Genomic DNA, 26,545 nt, shown 5'->3' with positions numbered 1-26,545 from the left:
ACATTTTACATTAAATTCCAACATTTATTTATAAATAATAGTATACAATGTAACCTTAAATTGTTCACTTCTTAATTGTTAATTTTTGTTATAATTTACAATAAATTCGACTACGATAATTGTATTAGATGTAATTTTAAATCGGTCACATTTCTAGATAATTTTAAAAGATGTCACCTTCAATCGGCAACTTACTTTATTGATAATTATACTATATTTTACAATAAACTCGAACATCTTTTATAGATAATTGTATTAGATGTAACCTTAAATCGGTCACTTTTTCTTTAGAATTTTTTAGATGTAACTTTAAATCGGTCACATTACTATACAATTTTATAAGATGTCACTTTAAATCGGCAACTTTCTTTATTGATAATTTTACTACATTTGACATTAAATTCGAACATTTATTTCAATCCTATCATGATCTTGATAGAGGGTTGCCGCTCACAAGGAAGCTATTAAACCAAGATTCCCAAGTGGTGAACTTTAAATCATCCCTTCGTAAATTTTACGGACGCCATCACGAGTTGGTTGGCCGTTATGGAATATCCGTTTTACAGATGATATCGGATATGTTCCTTATGTCGTAACTACAATCCCGTTCCCTTTTCACGAATGTGACCTCGAATAAGACTATTTACCGGGACCCCCAGGGTGACTGGGGAATAGAAGTATGGTCACCATTGGTCTTCCTCCGACCGGCAGTAAAACTCGTGTCAAAGTGGGGCGTCCGTTTGGCTGGGCGGGATGTACAAATTTGCAGCCACGTCCGGTCAGAATGGGGACGTTAAATCCGATGTCTTATGTAAAGAGAGTTCCACGCTCTTTGCACGTTAATAACCCTTGCAACAACTCTTCGAGGGGTCCGTAGGTGACCTGTTGCAAAGCTAAATTTCTGTCCCTATCCAATATACCCTCATTTCTAGTGGCAGTCTAAATGTCTCCGACCTTAATCCCTTAATCTATTACAGAACCTACCTATTGTATTTATTGTGAACTGGTTCTCGTCCTGAATATGCATGAAATATTTGCCACTGGACGTTAAGTAACCAACAATCAATCAATATTTACCGGGTTTGTAATAACATGAGCAACACGACGGGTGCCACATGTTGAGCAGGATCTGCTTACCCTTCCGAGCACCTGAGATCACCCCCAGTTTTTGGTGGTGTTTGTCTTGCTTAGTCTTTAGTTTTCTATGTTGTGTTTTATGAACTTATATTTGTCTGTTTGTCTTTTTCTATTTTAGCTATGGCTTTGTCAGTTTATTTTCGATATATGAGTTTGACTGTCCCTCTGGTATTTTTCGCCCCTCTATTATAGATAATAGTATACGATACAATCTTAAATTTTTGACTTGTTATTTGGTAATTTTTGTTATAATTTACAAAAAAATCGACTACTTGTATCAGATAATTGTATTAGATGTAACCTTAAATCAGTCACTTTTTTGATGATTTTATTAGATGTTACATTAAATCAGCCACTTTCTGTATTGATAATTTTACAACATTTTACATTAAATTCGAACATTTATTTATAGATAATAGTACTATATGTAACCTTAAATCGGTCACTTTTTTTTTTTATTATATTAGATGTCACCTTAAATAGGTCACTTTTTCTAGGTTATTGTATTTGATTTAACTTTTAATCTGTCATATTTCTAGATAATTTTAGAAGATGTCACCTTAAATCGGGAACTTTCTTTATTGATAATTTAACTATATTTTACAACAAATTCGTACATTTCTTTTATATAGATATTAGTATACGATGTAACCTTATATTGTTCACTTCTTAATTGTTAATTTTTGTTATAATTTACAAATTCGACTACTTGTATAAGAGAATTGTATAAGATATAACCTGATATCGGTCGGGTTTTTTGAAAAACATTTTAAACGTCACCTTCAATCGGCCACATTCTGCATTGATAATTTTACTACATTTTACATCAAATTAGAACATTCATTTATAGATAATAAAATACGATGTAACCTTAAATTGTTTACTTCCTAATTGTTAATTTTTGTTATAATTTACAATAAATGCGACTACTTGTATAAGATAATTGTATTAGATGTAACTTTAAATCGGTCACATTCTAGATAATTTTATAAGATGTCACCTTTAATCGGCAACTCTCTTTATTGAAAATTCTACTATATTTTTCAATAAACTCGACATCATTAACAGATAATTGTATTAGATGTAACCTTAAATAGGTCACTTTTTTCTTTATAATGTTTTAGATGCACCTTTAAATCGGTCACATTTCTATACAATTTTATAAGATTTAACCTTAAATCGGTCACTTTTTCTTTACAATTTTGTAGATGTAACTTTAAATCGGTCACATTACTATACAATTTTATAAGATGTCACCTTAAATCGGCAACTTTCTTTATTGATAATTTTACTACATTTGACATTAAATTCGAACATTTATTTAAATCCTATCATGATCTTGATAGAGGGTTGCCGCTCACAAGGAAGCTATTAAACCAAGAGTTTCAAATGGTGAACTTGAAATCATCCCTTCGTAAATTTTACGGACGCAATCACGAGTTGGTTGACCGTTATGGAATATCCGTTTCACAGATGATATCGGATATGTTCATTATGTCGTAACTACAATCCCGTTCCCTTTTCACGAATGTGACCTTCCGAATAAGACTATTCACCAGTTTTGTAATAACATGAGCAAATCGGCGGGTGCCACATGTGGAGCAGGATCTGCCTACCCTTCCGGAGCACCTGAGGTCACCCCCAATTTTTGGCGAGGTTCGTGTTGCTTAGTCTTGAGTTCTCTATGTTGTGTTTTATGTACTTATACGTGTCTGTTTGTCTTTTTCTCTTTTTAGCCATAGCGTTGCCAGTTTATTTTCGATCTATGAGTTTGACAGTCCCTCTGGTATCTTTCGCCCCTCTTTCCTAGATAATAGTATACGATGCAATCCTAAATTTTTAACTTATTTGATAATTTTTGTTATAATTTACAAAAAATCGACTACTTGTATCAGATAATTGTATTAGATGTAACCTTAAATCAGTCACTTTTTGATGTTTTATTAGATGTTACCTTAAATCAGCCACTTTCTGTATTGATAATTTTACAACATTTCACATCAAATTCGAACACTTATTTATAGATAATAGTATTAAATGTAACCTTAAATTGTTCACTTCTTAATTGTTAATTTTATTATAATTTACAATAAATTCTACCACTTGAATAAGATTGTTGTATTAGATGTAACCTTACATCGGTCACTTTTTCTATATAATTCTTTAGATGTCACCTCAAATCGATATTGTTTTTTCTAGGTAATTGTATTTGATTTAACTTTTAATCTTTCACATTTCTAGATAATTTTATAAGATGTAACCTTAAATCGGCAATTTATTTATTGCTAATTTTGCCAAATTTTACAATAAATTCGAACATTTTTTTTATGGATAATGGTATAAGATGTAAGCTTAAATTTATCACTTCTTAATTGTTAATTTAATATATTTTACAATAAATTCGACCACTTGTAAAAGATAATTGTGTTAGATGTCACCTTAAATCGTCAATTTTTTCTTGAAAATTTTCTTAAACGTCACTTTTAATCGGCCACTTACTGTATTTAAAATATTTTAGATGTCACCTTTAATCGGCCACTTTCCGTACTGATATTTTTTCTACATTTCACATCAAATTCGAACATTCATTTCTAGATTATAGAATACAATGTTACCTTAAATTGTTCGTCTTAAATGTTAACTTTTGTTATGATTTACCAAAAAAAATCGACTACTTGTATAAGATAGTTGTATTAGATGTAATCTTAAATCGGTCACTTTTTCTAGATAATTGTAGTAGATGTAACTTTAAATCGGTCACATTTCTAGATAATATTATAAGATGTCACCTTAAATCGGGAACCTTCTTTATTGTTAATTTCACTATATTTTACAATAAATTCGTACATTTCTTATAGATAATAGTAAAAGATGTAACCTAAAATTGTTTACTTCTTTATTATATTTTACAATAAATTTGACCTCTTGTATATAAAATAATTGTATAAGATGTACTTTATAATTTTATTAGATGTTACCTTAAATCCCCCACTTTTTGTATTGATAATTTTATTACATTTTACATTTATAAATTCAAATATTTATTTATAGATAATAGTATAAGATGTAACCTTAAATTGTTCACTTCTTAATTTTTAATTTTATTCTAATTTACAATAAATTCGACCACTTGTATAAGATAATTGTATTAGATGTAGCTTTAAATCGGTCACATTTATACACAATTTTATAAGATGTCACCTTAAATCAGCAACTTTCATTATTGATAATTTTACTATCTGTTACAATAAACTCGAGCATTTATCTATATATGTAATAATGAACAATGTAACCTTAAATTGTTTACTTCTTAATTGTAGATTTCATTACAATTTACAATAAATTCCACTATCTGTAAAAGATAATTGTCTTAGATGTAACCTTGAATCTGTCAGTTTTTTAAAATAATTTTATAAGATGTCAACTTAAATTGGCAATTTATTTATTGATAATTTTCCTTTATTTCAAATTGAATTCGAATATTTTTTTTATGGATAATGTTATAAGATGTAACCTTAAATTGTCACTTTTTTATTGTTAATTTAATATATTTTACAGTAAATTCGACCACTTGTAAAAGATAATTGTATTATTTTTGTAGATACTAGAATACAATGTAACCTTAAATTGTTCACTTCTTAAATGTTAACTTTTGTTATGATTTAAAAAAAAAATTCGACTACTTGTATAAGGTAATTGTATAAGATGAAATCTTAAATCAGTCACTTTTTAAATGATTTATTAGATGTTACCTTAACTTCCTGAATTGATAATTTTATTACACTTTACATTAAAAGCGAACATTATTCATTGATAATAGTCTTAGATGTAACCTTAAACTGTTCACTTCTTAATTGTTAATTTCATTATAAATAACAATAAATTCCATTACTTGCATAGGCTAATTGTATTAGATGTAACCTTAAATCGATAAATTTTCTAGATTTTTGTATTGGAAGGAACTTTTCTACATAACTTTATAAGATATAACCTAAAATCGGCAACTTTCTTTATTGATAATTTCGCTATATTTTATTTTAAATTTGAACATTTATTTATAGATAATAGTATACGATGTAACATTAAATTGTTCACTTCTTCAATTTTTCTAGATAATTGTATTAGATGTAACTATAAATCGGTCACATTTAAAGATAATTTTATAAGATGTCACCTGAAATTAAAAACTTTCTTTTTTAAGATGCAACCCGAAATCGGCAACTTTCTTCATAGATAGTTTTACTATATTTTACAATAAATTCGATTTTTTTTATAGATAATAGTATAAGATGTAACCTTAAATTGTTTACGTCTTAATTGTTAATTTTTGTTATAATTTACAATAAATTCGACTACTTGTACAAGATAATTGTTTTAGATGTAACCGTAAATCGGTCACTTTTTTATATAGTTTTATTTGATGTTACCATTAAATCGGCCATTTTCTGTATTTTTAATTTCATGACATTTTACATAAAATTCGACATGTATTGTATTAGATGTAACCTTGAATCGGTCACTTTTCCTAGATAATTGTATTATATATATAACTTTTAATCGGTCATATAGCTAGATAATTTTATAAGATGCAACCCGAAATCGGCAACTTTCTTCATAGATAGTTTTACTATATTTTACAATAGATTCGAACTTTTTTTATAGATAATAATAGTATAAGATGTAACCTTAAGCTGCTTACTTCTTAATTGTTAATTTTTGTTATAATTTACAATAAATTCGACTATTTGTATAAGATAATTGTATTAGGTGTAACAGTAAATCGGTAATTTTTTTGGATAGTTTTATAAGATGTTACCTTAAATCTGTTTTGATCTGTATTGATAATTTTATTACATTTTACATTAAATTCGAACATTTATTGTATTAAATGTAACCTTAAATTGTTTATTTCTTAATAGTTAATTTCATTAAAATTTACAATAAATTCCAATACTTGTAAAACATAAAACCTTAAATCGGTCAGTTTTTCTTGAAAATTTTCTTAAACGTCACCTTTAATCGGCCACTATTTGTATTGATAATTTTACTACTTTTAACATCAAATTCCAACATTAATCAATAGATAATAGAATACGATTTTACCTTATTTGTTCATTCCTTAAACGTTAAATTTGTTATAATTTACCAAAAAATCGACTACTTGTGTAACATAATTGTATTAGATGTGATCTTAAATAGGTCACTTTTTTGATGAGTTTATTAGATGTGTGCTTAAATCAGCCACTTTCTGCATTGATGATATTACTACATTTTGCATTAAATTCGAAGAGTTATTTATAGATAAGAGTATACGATGTAACCTTAAATTGTTTACTTCTTAATTGTTAATTTCCTTATAATTTACAATAAATTCCAATACTTGTATAAGATAATTATATTAGATGTAACTTTAGATCGGTCACATTTCTAGATAATTTTATAAGATGTCACCTTTAATCGGGGTCTTTCTTTATTGATAATTTTACTATACTTTACATAAATTCGAACATTTTTTATAGATAATAGTATAAGACGTAACCTAAAATTGTTCACTTCTTTATTCTGAATTTTATTTAATTTTACAATAAATTAGACCACTTGTAAAACATGATTGTATTAGTATAACCTTAAATTGGTCAGATTTTTTTGAAAATTTTCTTAAACGTAACAATCAATCGAGCACTTTATGTATTGATAATTTTACTACATTTTACATTAAATTCAAACATTTATTTATGGATAAAAATATAGATAATAATATAAGATGAAAATTTAAATTGTTCACATTTTAATTGTTAATTATTATCATTTACAATAAATTCGACCACTTGTATAAGATAATTGTATTAGATGTAACCTTAAATCGGCCACTTTTTCTTTATAATTTTTTTTAGATGTCACCTTAAATCGGTCACTTTTTCTTGTTATTTGTATAAAATGTAACTTTAAATCGGTCACATTTCTATACGATTTTATAAAATATCACCTTTAATCAGCAACTTTCTTTATTGATAATTTTACTATATTTGACAATAAATTCGAACAACTATTTATTTATGAAATAATAGACGATGTAAACTTAAATTATTCAATTATTGATTGTTAACCTGTTGTTATACTTTATCTTCACTCGACTACTTGCATGAGATAATTGTATTAGATGTAACCTTAAAGCAGTCACTTCTTAATTGGTAATTTCATTATAATTTACAATACATTCTACTACTTGTCTAATATAATTGTATTAGATTTAACCTTAAATCGGTCACTTTTTTATACTTTTATTAGATGTAACGTTTATTCGGTCACTAACTGTACTGCTAATTTTATTTATGAACCAATAATGTAAATCTAAAATTGGATTTAACCATAGTTCTCTAAAATTAGATATGGTGTTATATTTATTTTCAAATTATAATCAAATATAACTAATAGTTTTTAAATAAATCTGTCACTCCAATTATAATTGGGTGATTGGCATTTACCAGATGGTGTGTTATCTTGATAAAAGTTGACCATCATTTAAAAACACTACGTGTAATAAAACTTTATATATATAGTTAATAGTTCCCAATATTTTTTCTTTCATATGTCACAAACTAAAACTTATCTATCAACTGTATGTACACAATGTCATGTAAAGAATTATATTCTTTAATAAAAATAGATTATTATCTTATTATTAAAAGGAGTTCACTTCATTAAAAAAAAATCATATATATATAGCATTCAGAAAATTAAATTATACAGAATAACAAACAAACACACCACAAATTTCTTTAAACAATTTACAAAAGAAAAGAAAAAAATCCAAAATGTCATTGATCATTAATACAATTTCTTTTCGAAATCTTTTAAAAAATGAGTTATTTCTCCTTGTACAGAAATGGATTTATTCTTCGAAAATTGAATTCTTGGGAAAGGGCTATAACTGAACATCGAGAAAAGCTAAAATCGAACTTGACCTTCATTTAGTCACAGGAAACAACATATCTAAATTTGAAAAAAATAAATTGTTCAAAGCGTTTTCATGTAAATGAACGGACACTGTTTGGCAGCCGCCCGACCACCCGCCGTACATCCCCAAATTAATAACCGATTTTTACCTCGAAAAATCCGGTTAAAAATTTGTTACATATTGAATATCCAAGTGTATATGTCCAAGCCAGATTTATGTATATAACTTCAACTTGAAGTGATTGTTCAGTTGAATATGATGGGAAGAATTTTGAATCTATTTCTGGTGTTTTTTTGGGGACTTTTGTTTCTTCCTAGTGTTTCCTCCATACCATTCATCTTTTCGTTTAACTGTTTCGTTAATATTAAGAAGTTGTAATATCTCAAGACGACCTTCTTTTGCCTCTGTACTTTTATGTGGGGATTTGTGATTTTCCACAACACCGTACCGATTATCCTGGTGGTTGAGTAGTTCTTGAAACAACACATTTACAAAGAGAAATTGGCAGAAAAACCATTTTGCCTTTTTCCACCGCCGCCATGCTGGTATCCTGCTAACTGCAGTTACCATGATCAATTTAACACAAGTGATACTTGGTTATAGGCGTGAATGAATTTTTGAGGTCGCTATTAAGTTAATTCCTTATTTATAGTATAAAGCAATATTGTTTGTTCAATTATATTCATATAGTTTTACATCTAAGATAAATACAAGAGGGTCAAGAAGAAAGCGAAAAGCCACTTCAAGATTTTGAATCTACAGCACGACAAGAGGACATTCAGCCACAAACAGTACCAGATCCAGTATCCAGCCATCCCACAACTTCAGGAGTATCAGCAATGGTCCCTGCATTTGATGTTACAAATCAGGTAATGAAATTAGTCAATATCATTCAATGTGCATGCAAACAACTAGTTACTCGCCTAGACTTAATGATGACATAACAATACATGTTAGTCAGAGTTTAAGACAAACAATTCGTAGGGGCGAGTATGTAGATTAGTATTTTCTAATGCACAACTCTGTAATTGAAGATGACAAGCAAAAAGTTACATATGAACAAGGGCAACTTGTTATTAATTCAGTTTTGCCTCAAATAAAGATCACAAACATTAAAATATGGTCCGATGCCTTTCTTATTTAAACGAGCATATATTGTTCAGTGCATCCCCATAAATTCCAAGAACTGTTCTAAAAGGAGTCAGACGTCATGGAGGTATCGGTTGGAGGTATGATGATGCGCAATACCGCTTGAAAACACATAAGAGATCCAAGCGGGTCTTAGGGTAAAATGGATTCGGATTACTGGATGTGGTATATGTTCCTTCAGGTAAATGTTGTTTACCCCATGAAACTAATGTATTATCAAAGAGATTAAGTAACAGATCAGATATCGTTACTTAGCTATTTGTCTTCTACTCTCTGGACATGAAACAATTCGTTTCTATTACGCAATGGATTGATTGATTGATTGTTGGTTGCTTAACGTCCAGTGGCAAATATTTCATGCATATTCAGGACGAGAACAAATTAACAATACATACAATAGGTAGGTTCTGTAAGAGGGGCGTCCGGGATTAAGGTCGGAGAAATTTAGACTGCCACGGGAAAAGAGGGTATATTGGATAGGGACAGAAATTTAGCCTTGCAACAGGTCACCTACGGACCCCTCAAAGAGTTGTTGCAAGGGTTCTTTATGTGCAAAGAGCGTGGCACTCTCTTTACACAAGGCATCGGATTTAACGTCCCCATTTTGACCGGACGTGGCTGCAAATTTGTAAATCCCGCACAGCCAAACGGACGCCCCACTTTAGCACAGGTTTTACTGCCGGTCGGAGGAAGACCAATGGTGACCATACTTCTATTCCCCAGTCACCCTTGGGGGTTACGCACAATGGAGTAATCGTTTTGTCGTGAATATGCAACTAAGTCCATGTTGCAAATCGTATTGTCGTCTGAAATATTCTAATGTTAAGCAGTTGGAACAGAAGAAATTGTAAAGTTTTCCGATCAACTTTGAATTAACCGAGTTTCAAGATAATCATTCGAATGTTTTTCTCCACCATGTACCTCAAAATTTAGCTAAAACCCTAAAAGATAACCAGTACAGTTACAATCAGGCTTATACCGCATATAAAATGTCCAGTGGAGAATATGTTTGTCATAATGTCCTATAAATTCATATCCCAAGGATGACTGAGGAATACAAATAACGTCACTATTAGTCTTCATCCGACCGTCAAAAAAGTGGGGCATCCGTTTGGTTGTGCGTGAAGTACAAGTCCGGTATGATTGGGGTTGTTTAATCCGATGCATCGCTGACAGAGATTATTTGCTTATCTTTTTAGTTTGATTTTTTTGTGAATGATTAATTTAAATCAATCCGTAAATCTTTCGATTGTTTATAACTGTGTATAAAAGTCTGGTGTGCCTTGAGAACAGGACTATACAAAAAGTGAAATAGAAACTAGTGTAAAGGAGAATTTAGGATGATGACCACTGGGAAAAGCAATACATGTTCCAGAAACAAATCCGTCTAGTTCTGATAATGACGACGAATCTCCTTTAGTATAAGGACGGCCAGCTGCCCCAAGGAAATTTACCTCCCAATTGGCAAGACAGGCGTATGAAGCAGTGAAGGAAGAGCATAGACAGAGGAAGCAATTAGAAAAGAAGATGAACAAATGTAGGGATATCCCCCCCCCCCATTTGTGATTTAAAAAAAAAATAAAGCTTTAATTTGATACTAATATGTCTTGGCATTCAATCTTCTAATTTAACTGGAAGGATTAGAAATTTGTTTGAAGATCAAAGTAGAATCAAAGAAGACCGACAAAAAGTCTTTGATGGCCATCAACTCATCTTTAGAAAGAATTTATGTTGGTGAGTTCAGAATGGCACAAAAGGAGAGATTGGAACTATTGTTCAGCTTTTTGGCCCAGGTAATAATTATGAATTGGTCATAAATGAACAAGAATTTCTTTCCACTTATGTGGCAAGGCCTTAAGTGTTAATATTTTTGATAAGTATGCATGTAGGTAGGTAGTTTGTTTTATACAAATCAAAGTAATCACTTAAATATTTGTAGGTACATGTAGATAGTTACAGATTATCAATGGGTCTTCTAACTAGAGAACTACTTGTAGATACAGGACAAAGAAACAACGTGTCCGAACTAATTGTACCCTAAAATACACATTGAAAAAGTTTGTCCAAACCACTGTAAAACTGCAATTAAAAAGCAAAAGAAAAGCATTCCTCTTCTGGTGGATATAAAAAATAACACGGATTGATAGATTTTTTTTACATGCAATATTAATTGTTCATTTTTCTCTTTCCAGGAGGACAAGCTATTATTATTCGCTTATCAAAGTAAGTTTAGAAGATAGTGACCTAGATTAAACAGGCATTACTAGAATACAATATAGTTGGAGAGCCAGACACAAATATACCCCTGAAAATGAATTGAGGTGATATTAAAAACCAGGACGTTGACATTTGGCAGAAACTGGAAAATACAGATCAAGCTGACAATTTATAAGCTGTTTCAAGGCACGCTATCCAGCTGAATTGCGTGATAAATAGAGCCAAGCAGGAGCAGTTTCTTATTAAACAAGAATTGATGTCGACCATAAAGTTGTATGCATATCAACATGTACTGCTAACTTATGCAATGAATAATGTTAAAGAAAGAAGAAAAACATGCACAGTGAAGGAATGCCTATTCATTGAAACAAAATTCTCAGAACTGTTCAATTCTTATGTTGAACATATTGAAGGTGCAAATAAAAAAGCCAAAAAAAGTACGATGTTGAAGAGCATTGAGGACAACAAATTCCTAAAAGTTTTGCCAAATACTGCTAAGGTAATCTATTCCTGAGGTAGAAAAGCCTTATTATTTCAAAAATTCAAAGTTTTGTAAACAGTTAATTTATAATTATGACCATATCAATGATAATTCATGTCAACACAGAAGTCAAGTGTTCCATCAATTATGTTTTTATTGTTGGTTTGGATAAAGATGTGTGTGAGGGAGATGGTTTTGACTTTCCAAATTTAAATGAAAAAGGTTAAGTTGGGTGTAGAATTTGTTGATGGTGAAGATTACATTCAAATCTATATTTTTTTTAGTAACATTGGTTTACTTGCCTTTTCTTTTTCCTGCAGTGTGCACCTCACATAAAAACAAAATTTGAATCTTTTTGATTTGTTTTTAATGTAAAATACATCATGACAATTTTATGCACTAAAAAACAACAATTTTCCTTTTACAAAATATTTAATAAATGTAAAAACTTTCAATGACTATTCATTGGAATCAAGATGGCAGACAAGAAGACAACATATCCCCCAATGAATATATGCAATTTTGTCAAAATACTTACAAGAGCTTCAAAAGACAAAGAATCTTTTAAAATAATGGGACGATAAGCCAAAAGCTCAAACACAAGAACCTCTAAAAACTCCATCTGCTCCCAAATATGACACCACCATCAGTTCAGCTCAGAGATACAAATATTTCAACAATTTCGTTATTGGTTGTATGTATGGGACAAGTTGCCACTTCAAAAAAAGTATAAACATTCAATATATGATTGCAAAGCATGTCTAAATACAAATTCAGACATTGCCTCAAGCCACTGTTATTTATTTTATAGCAAAACTGTTAGAGTGTTATCCTTGTTACATGAACAGATAAGTAAACATGAAAAAGAACCTACGTTTATGCAGTAAGGGTTGATCCATTAGATGGCATCAGTAATGCTATGGAACGACCATCATTCAATCCATTACATGCGCTCAATGTGGTTAGTATATAATTGTGTTTAGATTAAAAAGTTTACAGAATTTCAGTGTTGCTATGTAGATATTTACAATAGTGTGTGATAACATTTTGTGAGGGAATTCGATGTTTGCTATACCAATGTTCATTTCAACGCACTTAATGACAATACCACCATACCAATCAGAATGAATTTTTTTGCAGTGTTTCAAGAAATGATTACTTTGTAGCCACGTATTATTTGTGAAATATTTGATGTTTTAAAAGTGCGAATTTTCTGTAGGTCGATAATTATGTAGACTTTTGAAGCCCAAACTTTTAAATACGCAAATGAAAGATCCAAAAACTATACCAATACAGAACGACATGTTTATGAAATTATAGAAAAACTTCTGGTGAACAATTTTTTATTCGTTATTGCAAAATAATGAACTTAAAATATCTGACATTTTCTCCCTACCCAGTTTACCCCTATTACTTGTTATGATGTGGACCGGTCACTGTTATTGAATTCTACGCAATTTGATTGGATTAAGTTATTATTTAGTTTACCTTCAAACGGTTTATGCTTTTCATACATGACTATTGATTAAATCAGAATGTGCATGAATGTGTACAGTAACCTAGATGACCTTCAAGCTGTACACTGAACGAGTCCATATTAATGAAAGTAAAGGTATGAAAGTTAAGAATTGCTATTCTTCTATTTTCAAAATACACAGTAGATAAATTTATCTTTTAAAAGCCTATTGCGGAGAAAAAAGAAAAAGTTTCAAATGATACATTTTACGCACGGCTACGCTAGGTAAAATTATTGTTTATCTTAACAAAAGAAAAAAGCATTTTTCAGTCTCATTGGAATATATTAATTACAATTAATCCCAAACTAAAGTTGTCATTAAATAAAGTCAAAATATGTCCGATCTGCCGATTTTTGGACATCAAAAGTCAATACGATCGTTTTAATGTCAATTCGTCTACCTCACAGAATTTTGTTAGGCACTATAATTTTTACACAATGACTATGAAATGGTACATACATCTGTCTTGCTCTTGCTTAAAATAAAATCCGGTCAATTGTGGTGGGTATATATAGTTTTTCGGATTGTGCATTTGTCTGTCATACCTTTGTGTACAGGCTAATTTGATGACAACTGATCCCAATGAACCTTTAACATCATGATATAAACTTATACCAAAACCTTCTTGTCTTTAGACGTAGGCCTTAGATATTTGGTATGTATGTACATACTCATCTACGACAAAACACTAGTGGTGGACTGCATATTGTGGAAGGTCACCATCAGTCGATGTGCCACGTACCATCATGACCTTTGACCTCAAGGTCAAATTTCTGAATAAATCAATTACCAGTATGAAGGGGTGACATCTGTTTTAGTGGGCTAAAACAATTGCAGTTTTAAAATAATTATTCTGTAAATTTAGAACTCAATTTGGTAGTCAAGGTAGTTGGTCTCTATATAAGAATCGTGCCATAACCGGATTATTTTAGTAGGGTACCAATAAGAATCCAAAGATAAATATTTAAATTTAAAAGAATTTTTCATGCAGAAACATATGGCTATTCCAGAAAACAATGCCTCCTGGGGGCAGAACACCATTGGAATTTTAATGTTTTTTTAAATGAGAATTATTCTAGTCGTGATGATTTGTTGCTTTGTCATTTTTGAAATGTACAAAGTCACGCAATGGGTATTATTCATGTGAAAGATGCATCATTAAAGATATATGGTGTCAAAGACGAGTAGTTTATGCCGTAGGTGATGGTTTGCCACTTTTAAGAACTGAATTGGCTTTTAGAAACTTTGAGTACAAGGATCAACAAATTAAAAGGTCACCATTAATTGACTCAGGATTATCATGTATTCACTCCTTCCCTTTAGACTACCCCCAAGGGTGACTGGGAATCGAAATATGGTCACTTGGTCTTCTTCCGACCGGCAGTAAAACGCTTCCCAAAGTGGGGCGTCCGTTTGGCTGTGCGGGATGTATCAAGTTTGCAGCCACGTCCGGTTAAAATGGGGACGTTAAATCCGATGCCTCGTGTAAAGAGAGTGCCACGCTCTTTGCACGTTAAGAACCCTTGCAACAACTCTTTGAGGGGTCCGTAGGTGGCCTGTTGCAAGGCAAAATTTCCCAGACCATCATCCCGGATGGCCTCTATTATTACAAGACCTACCTATTGTATTTATTGTTAACTTGTTCTCGTCCTGAACATGCATGAAATATTTGCCACTAGACGTTAAGCAACCAACAATCAAGCAATCCATTTAGACTACATGCATCTGGTTTGCCTTGGTATTGTTAAACGAATGTTACAATTCCTGAAGGAAGGACCAAGAGAATGCAGAATATCTCAACAGCAAGTGAGAATTTTGTCAAATAAACTTTCTTTTTTAAATGAGAATATGCCTAGAGAATTTGCTCGCCAACCTCGTTCTCTTATTATTTAGACAAATTAAGGCAACAGAATTTAGACAATTTCTGTTATATACAGGTCCTTTGGTCATGCATGCCGTAGTGACAGAAAGATTGTACAAACATTTTTTGACATTAACTGTTGCATTGTCTATTTCGCTAGAATCAGACACCAACTTCAGAAATGCAAACTTTGATTATGCTCGTGAACTACTTGTATATTTTTTTAAAACATCAACAATTGTTTATGTAGAAATATTTGTATCCTACAATGTACATTCATTAATCCATTTAGCAGATGATATAGAACATTCTGGGACATCTCTTAATGAAATAAATGCTTTTTAATATGAAAATCATCTACAAAGATTGAAAAAAAGTGTACGAAAGGCACAGAATCCGATTGCACAAGTTACAAAACGAATTGTTGAGATGAAAAAGGGCCAAGTGCAGAGGAATTCCTAAGGCAATTCATATTTATGTCTCTAAAAGAAAAAAAAGACAGCTGCTTTCTTCTAAAAAATGGAAAGTTTGTTTTTGTAAAGGAAAAGAGAGAAAACAAAACTTTTTGTGATGTAGTTGGACAAAATCATCTGGAAATTTTTTTTCAAACCCCTTGTGACTCCAAATTGCTGTATATATTCACTTTAAAGCAAAATAGAAGACCGTACAAATGCATGTTAGTGGACCATGAAGACTTTCAAAAGAAGGTAGTGTGTATTTCACATGAAAGAACCTATCTTCTGTTGCCAATGCTTCATGGCATGGAGAGATGGTGAATACTACATGTATGTATGGAAGTGAGTTTATTAAACAAGCTGTTAGTTAACGATTTTTTTCATTTACCAAAATTTTATAGTTTATAAAATGTGTACATGTAAAAATGTATATTGAAAAATTTGGGGAGATAAGCAGGCATAAACAGAAAGATCAGTGTGAATTATTTTTTTTCTTAATTCAAATGTACTTACAAACAGTACAAGCCATAAAGTTTTTTTTCAAATTATGAAAGTCTTAATTAAGTCGTAAAAATATGTGATCTTTTGAAGACTGATAAAAAATTATAAATTAGTGAAGTAGACACTCTCATTCCTTGTTTTTGTTAGATGTATTTCTATTTGTATCCATCTGATGAGTTAATAGATATAAGAAGATGGGGTATGAGTGCCAATGAGACAACTCTCCATCCAAGTCAAAATTTATAAAAGTAAACCAATATAGGTCAAAGTACGGTCTTCAACAGGGAGCCTTGGCTCACACCGAAGCCTTTTTCAACTGATTTTTATAGTTCGTTCTTATGTTGTACTGTTACACCACTGTCCCAGGTTAGGGGGAGGGTTTGGATCCCGCTAACATGTTTAACCCCGCCACATTCTGTATGTATGTGCCTGTCTCAAGTCAGGAGCCTGTAATTCAGTGGTTGTCATTTGTTGATGTGTTACATATTTGTTTTTCGTTCATTTTTTGTACATAAATTAGGCCGTTTGTTTTCTCGTTTAAATTGTTTTACTTTTGTCATTTCGGGGCCTTTATAGCTGACTATGCGGTATGGGATTTGCTTATTGTTGAAGGCCGTACGGTGACCTATAGTTGTTAATTTCTGTGTCATTTGGTCTCTTGTGGAGAGTTGTCTCATTGGCAATCATACCACATCTTCTTTTTTATATACAATAACCGTTATGTATTGCATGATGCATGTTTTTTTAATGCATTTCCACATTTGTTCTGTGTCTAAAATTGTCTAAAAGTTGAAGAATTACATAGATACAGGTACAATGTATATGCATGGTGAACATCTCTCTATTGACTCTTGACATGTGGATTATCTCATTGGTCTTGTGTCAACTGTTGATCCTTAAATTATCTTTAGCGACATCACGTGAGAAGTAACGAGAATGCACTAATCCTTTCACTTTTCGAACTGTTTTCGAGCAGGACAGATCGTCTATCTATCCTATCTTGTCATTTGTTGGAGCACGTGGCAATTCAACAGAAGTAAGTTTTTTAATTTTTATTAATGTTTATAGAAGGTTTTTGTTTTCCCGAGGTGGGATTTTTAGTAGTATAATAAAACCTGAGGAGGGTTTTTCTCAATTTTAATTGTTTATTTTAGTCTTTAATTTGAACCCGAGGAAGGTGTATTTTCTTTTTAGTTTAATTTGAACCAGGAGGGTGTATACTTTACGCTTAGTTTAATTTGAACCCGAGAAGGGTTTCTTTCTTTAATTTTGGTTTTGAATTAATCCCGAGGAGGGTTTCTTTCTCTACTTTTGGTTTTAATTTAAACCCGAGGAGGGTGTTTTCCTTTTTAGTTTACTTTAATCGGAGGAGATTGTGTTCATTTGGTCCATTCAACTTGAGGAAGGTCTCTTTGTTTTAATTTTACCTTTACTTTTCCCTAAGAGGGTTAAAGTTTTCACCCGTGGAAGGTTGTTCGTTTTATTAACTTTATTTTTACTTGAGGCTGGTAAATCAGAAGGGTATATTTGCCTAAGTTAATATTAAGATTTTGTCTTTCTGGTTTTTTAATAGGAAGGTTATTAAATTAAACATTTTCTCAATTTGTAAGCGTGGGAATAATTACATGGGTATGTTTGAGTGTTTTGTATGTACGATACAAGTTAAGATTCAACGTTTTAATTTACGAGGTGTGTTCGAGTTATTGGTACCTTTAACACTCGGGTTTTTAATTGGTGTAACTGAGGTTCTATGTTTAAGTTCGGACAAATCTACATAGTTTACAAATTTGTACGTTTTAAACTTTTCGAACACACCTTTCATGGTAATTGTAGGAATGGCTTTGGGTTGTATTTTTGCCTTTTTAATTAATTTTTCGGTTGTATTTCGCTTAAATGGTTTTGTTCGTACGATACAATAATATTTATTATTTACTCGGTTTTTAATTGCAGTAGCTTATGATCTATGGTTAAGTCTGGACAAATCTACATAATTTTACCAAATTGTCTATGTTAACTTTTCGAGCACACCTTTCATGGTTATTGTAGGAATGACCTTGAGTGGTATTTTTGCCTTTCAATTTAATTTTTTTTTTCCCCGATTGTATTTCGATTATATGTATGTATGTGATGAGTGTTCAAAGTTAACACCACGATGGTGTTGGACCAGTGGCGATCCTACCAAATAGTGTTGGCGGTGTTTATAATTAATTTAGGGAGCAACCATTTGATATTTATGGGGGAATTAGAAATAAAAAGGCAGAGTGCGCATTTTGGTGATTGAAACATGTGAAGAAAAAAAAAAATAAATGAATATAATGAAAATTGAAGGTTACTTCCACACACCCTTTTATAGTTTATAGGCTTTTACTTTTATTTTACTTCTGTATCAATAGAAATGAGTTTTTCGCTAATGTGCATGGGGACTTGATTAGGAATCTTTTATATTTAATGAGTGTTCATTTGAATTGTTTAATAGTTTGGTACCGAGTTGGTGTCGTAACTTCTGATATCTAACATGAAAAGAAAAAAAAAAGAATAGTTGTTGGAATGTTATAAGGATAAAGATATTTTACATGTGTTATTGGTTTTGAATTATGTGTTAATTTTTTCTAAATTACTTTCCAGATGTCTTACCTGGTTCTAAAGCCTAAGCACACGTTGATCGGCAAGAGCCTTTTGCCTATGATTCTCAAGTTTAAGTTGGCGGAGGACATTGATCCAGAGAATTTAGCCAGGCTAAAAAGCACTCATCCTCTGACTAAGTATACTGTAGATGAGCTTGCGGCAGAATTTGTAAAGATCACGGGGGACGAGTTGAAAAATGTGATGCTGCTGGCGGGTAAAGACCTTGATTTGGATAATTCGAGGCTGTTATTGCACCAATCCATTCTCTTTGCAAATCTAATTGGAGCACCTAAAGGTTCAAGCTTAACCGACCCTAGGCCTCAGACGGGTTCTTCAACTTTGTTGCTCAAGGTAGTTAGTTTTAAGTCTAAATTGGCATGTTTATAGTTTTTATTAGGGTTATATAAATTAGGTTATTTATTGGTTCTCTTCTTAGATATTTATTTCGCGCAATTCTTCTCTGGCTATTAATGCATTTTAAGCCTATCTTAGAAAAGTTCAATATTGCAACTAATTTATGTATAGATGCTTGTGAGATTCAACTTTTTTCATTGTTATTGAAATACGGGTCATTTTTTTTTACCCGAAAGAAAACGGTGATCAAATATTTTCTCTTTGTGTGCAATGACCGGGTACTTAGAAATAAAACGTCCTAATATGTTGCTGTACTTCATCTTGATCTTTGGCTTTGGAAATTGTTTCCCCTAATGCTAGTTCTACAACATGAATACAGTTATACTTATTGATATTAATTTGATTGTATTGTAGAACTTTTTGTGATATTGGTTTCTATTTTGTAGCAGGCCCTTCTGGACTGCAAGCATTAGGGAGTGGCAGTGGAAGTGGCTCATAAGCTGCAAGCGGTAATGTGGGAAGTTCCAGTGCGCCAACAGGAGGTGCAGATTTCGAGGCAAGAGTCAAAGAAATGGAGAAGCATCTCGATGGTATGCGAATCCAACAGCACGCAGATAAGGTGGATAAAGCTCTCAAACGTGTAAGGGTATTGGCAAGTAGGCCTAAGCTTACTTCAGCATGTGTGCTTCTGGCGTATCTGGAAGTCCTGGTCGATTGTGCTTTAAAGGCAGGCCACAATGAGACTGAATACTATAGTAAGGTGCTACAGGCCTGTAGATTGATTGATTGATTGTTGGTTGCTTAACGTCCAGTGGCAAATATTTCATGAATACTAAGGACGAGAACAAATTAACAATAAATACAATAGGTAGGTTCTGTAATAGAGGCGTCCGGGATTAAGGTCAGAGAAATTTGGACTGCCACGGGAAATGATGGTATATTGGATAGGGACCGAAATTTAGCCTTGCAACAGGTCACCTACGGACCCCTCAAAGAGTTGTTGCAAGGGTTCTTAACGTGCAAAGAGCGTGTCACTCTCTTTACATGAGGCATCGGATTCAACGTCCGCATTCTGACCGGACGTGGCTGCAAATTTGTACATCCCGCACAGCCAAACGGACGCCCCACTTTAGCAAGGGTTTTACTGCCGGTCGGAGGAAGACCAATGGTGACCATACTTCTATTCCCCAGTCACCCTTAGGGGCCAGGCCTGTAGACATTATGAGGATAATCCTGATGTCTGTAATTTGTGCCTGAGGTTGTAGGATCAAGTGAAGATAGGAAGATTTCATCCACTATAGCCGAGTGGTCAAAAAATAAAAAAAGTATGACTCAAAGGCCGAAAAGGAAAAATAGCCGAGCGTTGGCCAGAGTGTTAATTTGTTACAAAATCAGCAACACATGCCTTACTTTTACCCTCCATATCCGGTTCCGATGCCAATGGGTCATAATTATCCAAGTCAAGTGTTGCCACCGTTTATGGGACTACGAGGGCCAGGTCCAAGGCACAGATTTCAGCGTGTAAGAGGTGCCTGTTTCTTGTGCAAGGAAATTGGTCACTTCGTTAACAATTGTCCAAAGATGAAGAAAACATAGATTTATTTTGTCGTATTCCTGTACGGGTCATTTTGACTGTTACCACATTTTTGAACGATTTAATTTTAGTTATCTTTTGTCCCTTCACTGCATTTAGTATTTTTTTATTTCCATTCCGGAGGATCTAATTCTCTAGTGGCTTTTGTCACATGGAATGGAGGTCGAAGAATTTTTTCTCTGTAAATCTGAAATTTATTTTTCTCTTTTGAGGTGCTTCTGTTAAGAAATTAAGATTTCATCCAGACATTCCTGACTGGGAACGGAATCTGGTTTTAATCCTATGGAAGTTAGTCATTTTAAAATGCAAGAAAATTGGGTCAATTACAGAGGAAAGGTTCTTCGACCGCCGTTTCACGTTACATTAGCTGAAGAGGTTGCCGCTAGTGACCAATTTGATTTCGAAGCTCTGCCCTTTAGTGATCCAGAGTATTGTCAGGCAGGGAATTTGCATAAGCATTTTAATGAATGGAAAACTATAGAGCCAAGTGAGGAAGTTTAGATTGGTTGGAACATGGCGTTGATATGACAAAATATTTAAAACATTTTAGGGGAAATTTCAAAGGGGAATCTTATGATTCAGACAGCCCGCCTAAACAATGTTTTATTAATTCATCTATGTGTAAAGATCATACCGATTTGATTAAATCCACTCTTTTAACTAGGCTAAAAAGTAGGTCAATGTCAGTGTGGGGTAAAGTAGGGGAATGTGAACCTCCTCATCTAGTTATGCCACTTACTATAGAGATAACAAAGCCAAGACTGTGCCACGACGAAAGGATCCTTAATCTTTGAATAATGGACAAACCTTTTGTCTTGGACACTTTGAAGGACGTTCCGCGGTTAGTGCGTAGGAATGCCTTCTTAAATTCTATAGATGATTAATCTGGGCACGACCATGTTTTACTACAAGAAGAGTCTAGAACATATTTTGGAGTTGAATTTGGGGGTTGGTTTTTAGTTAATAATACAATCCGTTTGGGTTTAAGACCAGCGCGTATATCTACCATACTACTGGGCTTGTAGCTACTGGATTTTGTAGGAAACTCGGCGTGCCTTGCTTACAATATATAGACGACAGACTCGTTGTTGAATTCCTCACTGTTTCTTGTTTTAACGGAAAATTCAAAGCCTTAATGAGCTTGTATATCGTATGCCAAGTAGTAGTTAGGTTAGGGTATTTCATTAGATTGGGTAAATCAGTTTTCGAGCCTTGTCAGGTTATTGGATTTCTTGGTATGTTAATAGATTCTGTTAAACAGGCTTTCGTGTTACCTGAAAAGAAGAAAGTGTCCTTTGCCTTACTTAGGGAAGGCATGTTGACCCAGAAAGTGGTTTCGTTAAAAACGCTTCAAAGGTTTGCAGGGAAATGTATATCGTCTATGTTAGCGGTTCCCGCCGCGATATTGTATACCAGAGAAGTAAATTTAGCTATAAGCAAGGTCATTAAAAACAGCAGACCCGTTGCTCTTGAGGGTCGTTTAAAAACTGAAATTAGTCATTGGGCATTTTTAGACAAATGGGAGGAGTTTGTCCCTTGGAGGAAAGAAAGGCATTTGCAGATAAAACTTGCAACAGACGCATCGCTGTACAGATGGGATGCTGTTGTTGAAGAGCAGGAGGTTTTGGGTGATTTCTTTGTTTCGTGAGATAATAGGCAGATTCATGTGAAAGAGGCTGAGGCTGTTGAAAAAACTTTCATTGTCAGGAAAAACGAAGGATCATAGGGTTGACGTGTTGGTTGATAATCAAGTAGTTATAGCATCTTGGGAAAGGGTGGAAGTAGATGTTCTGACCTTAATGATGTATTCAAATAAATTTTTCACGTCTGCCAAACCATTTTATTTACATTCCTTCAAAATGTAATCCTGCAGATATTCAGTCTCGAATTTTAAACTTTCAAGATACTATGCTCAGTCCACAAGCTTGGCTCTTGGTTCAAAAGCGGTTTGGACCACATACTGTGGATCTAATGGCCCTTGACTCAAATGCTATGGTTGATGATTGTGGTAAACCTTTAAGGCATTTTACCCCTTGTTCTACGCCAAAATCTTATGGAGTTAATGCTTTCGCTCAGAATGTTACTGATGAGTTGAACCCATACGTTTTTCCACCTTTTTGTCTTAATTCTCCTGTTCTCAGGTTTCTTGTTGAACAAAAGCCGAAATGCTGCACATTTGTTTTCCAAGCTTTATCGCCGTTGTCGTGTTGGTGGCCAACCCTTTGGTCCATGGTAGACGACGTTTTAGTCTTAGGTCGTCAAGGGAATGATTCTGTGTTGTTAGCCCCATCGAAATATGGTTTTCACCCAATGCCTTTGAAGCATGACTTGTATGCAGCGAAAATCATTTTCTAATTTTAGATACCTTGTGGAATCCCAAGAATTAGGAAACCAGCTTCGCCCTGTGGCTCATGCTCTTACCCAAACGATGACGATGCAAAGTTTTGTAAATCTTGTGGTTATTATTTAGATTCAGAGCGACGAGCCTGTAGATTGATTGATTGTTGGTTGCTTAACGTCCAGTGGCAAATATTTCATGCATATTCAGGACGAGAACAAGTTAACAATAAATACAATAGGTAGGTTCTGTCATAGATTAAGGGATTGAGGTCGGAGAAATTTAGACTGCCACGGGAAATGAGGGTATATTGGATAGGGACATAAATTTAGCCTTGCAACAGCTCACCTACGGACCCCTCAAAGAGTTGTTGCAAGGGTTCTTAACGTGCAAAGAACGTGGCACTTTCTTCACACGAGGCATCGGATTTAACGTCCCCATTCTGACCGGACGTGGCTGCAAATTTGTACATCCCGCACAGCCAAACGGACGCCCCACTTTAGCACGGGTTTTACTGCCGGTCGGAGGAAGACCAATGGTGACCATACTTCTATTCCCCAGTCACCCTTGGGGGGCGAGCCTGTAGATTTAGTATATATTATGGTCAATGAAAGAATAAGAAATTTGGATAGTTTGATGGAGAATACCCCGTACTGTAAAAAAGAATTTTCAGAGTTTCTTTCTAAAAATTCTAAGAGAATTGTTTTTGCTACACCGGATGATGTAAGAAAATTTTTAATTGTCAAGGATTGCAAGGGCAAAACCAAAATTCATGAGATAATTTGTCCTAATCTGGGTAAGTCAGGAATTTTTGACTGTCCATGTCCTTTAAGGTTAGCGTCAAGCACTGTAAGAACCATGTTAGGTCAATTTTTGAAAATTATGGGAGGGGAAGAAGTTGGGCTGAGGATTCTTATTTGGGGAACCCTATTGCTAGTAAAAAAAAAATCAGCGTTATTTGGAGGCGATTACCCGCGAACAAGCCATATCACATCGTGTAGTAAAGCAGGCAAAACCTTTTTTTTTTGACAAGCTTAGAAAAATAGCAATATTGATAGATTCCAAAATTGTGAAGGGAAATACTACACCTGAAAAATTGGTTTTACTAAGGGACCAGGCTTTTCTGAAGCTCCAGTTTTTTTGCAGGTGATAGGGCCTCTGATCTTGGAAAATGCCTCAGTCAGGAGATAAGGCGTTTACATGACGATTCAGGATTTGTTATTACACATACAGTTGGCAAGACGTTAAGTAATGGAAAGAAAAATGAATTTTCGGTTATGCGACTTGATGACCATTCTGTTTGTCCTGTTTTCGGAATTGAAAAATATGTGTCCGGTGCTGGTGAAATGGGCATAAATTTAAAACTTGGGTATTTGCACTGGGGTAAAGGTGATGACCGTAATTCGATACACGGTAATCCCAAAATGGCGGACGCAGAATTAGATCAGAATCTATATTGTCTGTTAAAGTGTTTCTACGATATATTCTATCTAAAGCATACTTTGGTATGATATAAATGTATAAAAGGTTTACCCGGAAATCACAAATTACTACCGAGAAATGTATATGAAACAGGAAATTCGATTTGAAAAAATCACGAAGATGACCGTAATTCACAATCGAGATGACCGTAACAGTACCAGCGATTCAAAACAGGGATGACCGTAATTGGTAAAAGATGACGGTCACCGTAATTTATAAAGGAAATAAAGAAATTTTTCTTAAATGAATGTTATAAATAATCAGTTGTATATATATTCTGATACTGACGTTGTTTATCATCTTAATAACGTGTTACGGTATTCTTTTATTTGTCTTTTTGAATATTACTTTTAATGTTTAGTGTATTTTTTGTGATATCCATTTGACTTGTACATCCCGTCATTGTGTTATTGTGCTATGGTAAATTTTTGTGTGTTTTTTTTTTTGTCTTTCATTTTTGCTAATATGCTTTGTCTTTATGCCCTTTTGTGTTTCTTTGTTACATATTTGTTTGGTTTTATAGTGATTAACACAATGTTGACTGTTGTACATTTGTTTTGTTCACACATCGTTGTCAATATAATGGAATTGTATGCGACTGTAATACAAGTGAGAGGTGAAGCTAACTATAAAACAAGGTTTAACCCACCTTTTTGTACACAAGAAAATGCCTGTTCCACTGAAGTCAGGAATATTACAGTTGTTATCCATTCGTTTGATGTGTTTGAGCTTTTGATTTTGCCGTTTGATAAGGGACTCTCCGTTTTAATTTTCCTCTGAGGTCTGTATTTTTGTGATTTTACTTTTTATATCATTTAGTTTAATCAGAAGTATCAATTTATTTTTTTTCCTATAAAAATACATATACAAGAATATTTTTCTAGGAAGTTAAGCCAGAATATTTATTTTCAACTTTATCGAGGTAATAAAATTTTGATGAAAAATCTGCCAGTCCCCACTGGAGTTTTACCAAGAAATGTACTTTGCAAGAACAATGTAATTGTCGAAGATGAAAATACCAATAAAACAATAATAAACTCCTAAATGAATCTGTCTCGGGAACTTTCATTTTGACATGTATTTCGGGTTGTTGTCTCTTTGACACATTCCCCATTTCCAATCTCAATTTTATGAAAAAAAGGTTCATAATAGAAAACCAACAGAGTGAGTTAAACTTTTGCAATGACTCAAATCAAAGTGATACTGAACAATTGATAGCAAAACTAAACTTGCTAAAATTATGAATGGTTCATGTCTTCATAAGTGTAAGTGCCCAGACACAAAATGTTTAAAAAAATTCTAGTAACTTGGGTTTATTTAACCGTTAATTACACCTTATGTAAGAATCCTGGGTTTTGATTGGTTGATAGCCAGTGTATTTTTCACCAATTTACTTTTATCAAATGAATAGCGTTCATTTTTAAACAGCGCCGGGGTATATGCAAAAAGGATATGCCTTTTTTACCCTCTCTGCCGTGGTATTTGCCAAAAAATACTCTATCCGACTGGACGCTTGTAATGTCACGATCATCAATGCGTTTTGTACGTTAACATTCGGTGTAATTAAACAGATATAGCATGTTCTTGAGGGGTATTTGCGAAAATACCAGTCTTGAGAATGAATTTCCCTCGCATTACGGCTCGCGAAATTTAACATTCTCTCGACTGGTATTTTTCGCAAATACCCCTCCTTAACATGATATATCTGTTCAATATACCATCAATACTATTCAACGATATATCCTTAAAAAGTAATGATATCTCAATTAAATAGGACATATCTTTAAAAAACAAATAATCGTTTTCTTCATTAAAAGGAATACTAATTGATTGCTGTTCAGTTGTCGTGATCCATTGCATTCTAACGATTTATGGA

The 26,545-nt window shown here is 33.0% G+C and overlaps 1 pseudogene; it reads left to right on the top strand.

Moving 5' to 3' along the window:
• The first annotated feature begins 20,695 nt into the window (after window positions 1-20,695).
• Window positions 20,696-23,236, top strand: LOC127732264 (uncharacterized; annotated as a pseudogene).
• Window positions 23,237-26,545: the final 3,309 nt, after the last annotated feature.

This window comes from Mytilus californianus, unplaced genomic scaffold (assembly GCF_021869535.1).
Source record: "Mytilus californianus isolate M0D057914Y unplaced genomic scaffold, xbMytCali1.0.p SCAF_23, whole genome shotgun sequence".
NCBI classification, from domain to species: Eukaryota; Metazoa; Mollusca; class Bivalvia; order Mytilida; family Mytilidae; genus Mytilus; species Mytilus californianus.
The sequence above is the reverse complement of the archived record's forward strand: the minus strand, read 5'-3'. Positions and strand labels throughout refer to the sequence as shown.